Source organism: Myotis davidii, unplaced genomic scaffold, assembly GCF_000327345.1.
Source record: "Myotis davidii unplaced genomic scaffold, ASM32734v1 scaffold37, whole genome shotgun sequence".
Lineage (NCBI taxonomy): Eukaryota > Metazoa > Chordata > Mammalia > Chiroptera > Vespertilionidae > Myotis > Myotis davidii.
The window spans coordinates 691,774-695,606 of NW_006289395.1; the positions used below are offsets into that span (position 1 = coordinate 691,774).

The 3,833-nt window shown below is 45.4% G+C and overlaps 1 long non-coding RNA gene across 1 annotated transcript in view; it reads right to left on the minus strand.

The window, feature by feature from the left end:
* The window catches only part of LOC107182782, a 16,603-nt gene extending 13,606 nt beyond the window's left edge, over positions 1 to 2,997 (minus strand). Inside the window, exon 1 of the long non-coding RNA XR_001513514.1 lies at positions 2,583 to 2,997. This is a non-coding gene — a long non-coding RNA (uncharacterized LOC107182782). The remainder of the gene's footprint in view (positions 1 to 2,582) is intronic.
* Positions 2,998 to 3,833: the final 836 nt, after the last annotated feature.

The window sequence follows — 3,833 nt, forward strand, 5'->3', positions numbered from 1 at the left end:
TATATATATATATACTCTTTTCTGGAACAATATCCAAGAAATATGAAGTAGTGACCAACTCTGGGGAAGAACTAAGGACAGAGGGAATAGCAAGAGAGGCTTACTCTTCACAGGACATTTTTAGTACTTAAAACATTTTAGACCATGTGTATGTACTGTCTATTTAAAAGTTGATTAAAAAACTAAGAAGAAAAAGGAAAGCAAGCCAAGATGTGGACAACAGAGCCAGCAAGGCAGAGCCAGCACAACGGCAGGAAGACAAGACTGGGAAAATGGCAAAAAGACAGGCAGGCTGACTGTCTGAGGAACCAGAAAGACAAAAAGAAAAAGAGACAAATGAAATGGAAGTAATCAATGAGAGAAGGCAAGGGACATGGCAAGAAGGCAGATAAGACTTTGGAGTTAAGGGGTCACTGAGAGGTTTGGGGTAGAGAGCCCTCATCGTTGATGGGATGCTGAGATAGAGGAAGCCAAGGGAGAAACAGCTGATAAGCAGATAGACTAAAAAGATACAAGCACTGCCCTAGCCAGTTGGCTCAGTGGACAGAGCGTCAGCCTGCGGACCGAAGGGTCCCAGGTTTGATTCTGGTCAAGGGCACAGGCCCAGGTTGCAGGCCTGATCCCGAGTAGAGGGCAAGAGGCAACCGATCAATGATTCCCTCTCATCATTGATGTTTCTATCTCTCCCTCTCCCTTCCTCTCTGAAATCAATTAAAATATATTAACAAAAAAGATACAAACATTAAACAGTGGGATAGCAGCAAGCAAGAAGGCAAGAAGACATAGACATAAAGGGAGACCAAAAAAATCATGAACTTAACAAGCATAAAAAAAAAGGAGGAACAAGCAGAAGGGTAAAAGATTGAGACAAACCAATACAGGGAACCATGGCAAGGCCTGGAAGGTAGACAAACCAAGACTAAAAAAGTGATAGAGACAGGCAGGCGGGGAGACAGATGGCTGAAGAGAAAGTGGTGGGCAAACAGCCAGAGGAGCAGACAGACAACCAGGGAGGGAAGGCTGGCAGCCAGTCAGGGAGGAGCAGACCGCAGGCAGGCAGACAGACACCATAACAGGAGTAAGCAGGTAGGGAGACAGGCAGAAACGAGGATGGAAGAAGAAAAATCAGGAAGTCAGTAGGGAGAGAAGAGAGCAGGAGAAGCAGGCAGGAAGAGGAGGAGATGGATAAGAGGAAGAATCAGGCAAATTAACAGATCTGTATGCAAAGCACACTCGTGAGGATGATGAATGTTTGTACAGGGATGCACACAGCCACCTTTGGCCACCCACACCTGCAGCTCACGGCACATGCGGCCTGATCCCCAGGCAGAGAGAGGCACTCGGCATAGAGGGAGAGGGCACAGAGGCAGAGGCTGTGGTGCACATGATGTGTAGGGCTGTCAACAGACACGTGCGGACACTCTTCCCAGACACACAGGGGCCAGAGAAGGGAAAGTCAGGCAGACAGACATGAGGAAGGGGCACATGCAGTCCGATCCTGGAAGACAGAAGTAAACAGAATGCAGACAGACAGGGATCGTTGTTTAGAGGTACAGAACCTGAGGGTCAGAGGGATGAGTGAAAAATAAAGACAGACCCCAAGAAGCCCACATACAGAAAAAAGGGAATACTCAGACCGACTAGGAGAAGAGAGACTAAGCCAGCCGTGGGCAAACTACGGCCCACGGGCCGGATCCGGCTCGTTTGAAATGAATAAAACTAAAAAAAAAAAAAAGACTGTTCCCTTGGGCAAACTGGCCCGCGGGCCGGATCCGGCTCGTTTGAAATGAATAAAACTAAAAAAAAAAAAAGACCGTACCCTTTTATGTAATGATGTTTACTTTGAATTTATATTAGTTCACACAGACACTCCATCCATGCTTTTGTTCCGGCCCTCCGGTCCAGTTTAAGAACCCATCGTGGCCCTCGAGTCAAAAAGTTTGCCCACCCCTGGACTAAGAGGGCAGAATATGATCAAATGGAAGAGGGATAAGAGTTAGACTCAAAGGAATGATATGGGAGCAGAGGCAAGATAATCCCTAAGGTGAGCTTAAGAAAAAGATGGAAATCAATGCTCAATAAAGTACATTAGTGTGGGGGGGGCGAAGGGGGGGCGTGATACATGAATAAAGAACATTTTAGCCTCTTAAGCAAAAATCTGCAATTCCCCCTGTCACTAATACATTGTGGTTGCTGCCTACTACCCCTCTCTCTGAAGGGGCTCCTGAACACCGCACAGGCTGCTGGGTGCCGGCGCCCATACTTAAGATACAGGGAGATAGCCCAGAAAGAAATGATTCCACAGACATAGGGTGGGAAGCAAAGGGCAAAACGAGATGTAAGAAAAGGATGGTGAGAACAACAAAGCTAGAACCGAGCTATTCGCCCTTTCTTTGCTAGCGTTGCTCAGCTGGCGAATTTTATTTTACGGCTTCTCCGATCAAGTCTCTGGATGAGAAAGCTACTTTTTGACTCCTTTTCAATCTTCCATTTGATTCCTGGTACCATTTTAGAGATAAACACTGGGAACAGTTGAAAATCAAGGGTCAGAATCAGATGAAAATGGGCGTGTAATCCCCTACCTCTTTTTTTTTCTTTCTCAGTTCCAGTTACTTTTCTCTGTCAGGGTACCTCAGTTTCTTCCACTTTATCAGTGTTGGAGATCATGGAAGAAGGGAAATACACTGAAATAGGAGAAAAGAGAAAGTCATTTCACAATCTTCAGACTCGATTATTTTCCCTTTATTCTAAAAATCTGTTCCATTTACCCCTAAATTACTTTCCTAAGTGAGATGATTTTTATATTCAAGCAACTGGGGAAGGGACGGGCAAGGTAACGGAGAAGAAGTGAAGGTAAAATATACAACAATAATATTAATCCCTGCAAAGGCTGGGCAAAGGGGAGAATCAAACATGGACTCCTTTAAAAAAAAAAAAGAAAGAAAGAAAAAACACCTCAATCATTGTATCTCTTCATATCTCTCCCCCCAAAGTCACTGGGATTTCTACCACTTTTTAAAAGAAAGGAAAATCCCGCATCCCTTCTTGCTGAAAAGATAGGTACACAATTAAACGCGTTTTGACTTCCATGAGGTGTGTAGACACAGTTATATATAAACATATATTTCATCTTTTTCCTTCTCAATGCCTGAAGGGGAAGAAAAAAAAAAAAAACCCTTCACATCAAACCACTCCCTTCTGAAGTATTCAGGGAAGAAAAAAAAGCGCTTTTCTTTAGAGAAGGGAGGTGGGGAGGAAGGGACTAGTGAAGAAAAGAAGAAGAATTACACGTAGTTGGACTAGTATCTAACTAGTTAACCTTTAACAATTTATGCTGATGTCAGACTGAGCATGAGTACTGATTAGTGCCCCCCCAGATCTGCTTATGGGGGCGCCGGCCCAGCAGCCATTTTTGTTTTATGCAGAAACCCTGCCTCCCCCCCGCCCCCCCGCGCTCCCTCACACTCACTCAGGACACGGGAGCCTCTATTAATCTGTGCACTAATCAGTTATGGAAAAGGGGAGAAATTGGTGGGTTTCTGGGTAGGAGCCTGGGGTGGGGGTGCAACAGGGAGGAGGCCGGGCCGGGGCGAACATGAAATATTAAGCCAGCCATTTTGTCTGAAAAGGGGATTTTCCCCCCTCTCCCTGTCTTCACGGAGGGGGTGGCGGTGCTGCAGGGGGGGTTGTTTTAAAAATAATTTCCAGGCGGCCATCTTAGTGCCTCAGCTCTGAGAAATATCTCTGAGCGCCCCCCTCAGAATTTAAATATATTTAAAGTGACGGGGAGGGGGGCAGAGGGAAGTCGAAAACTTTTATATATATATATATAT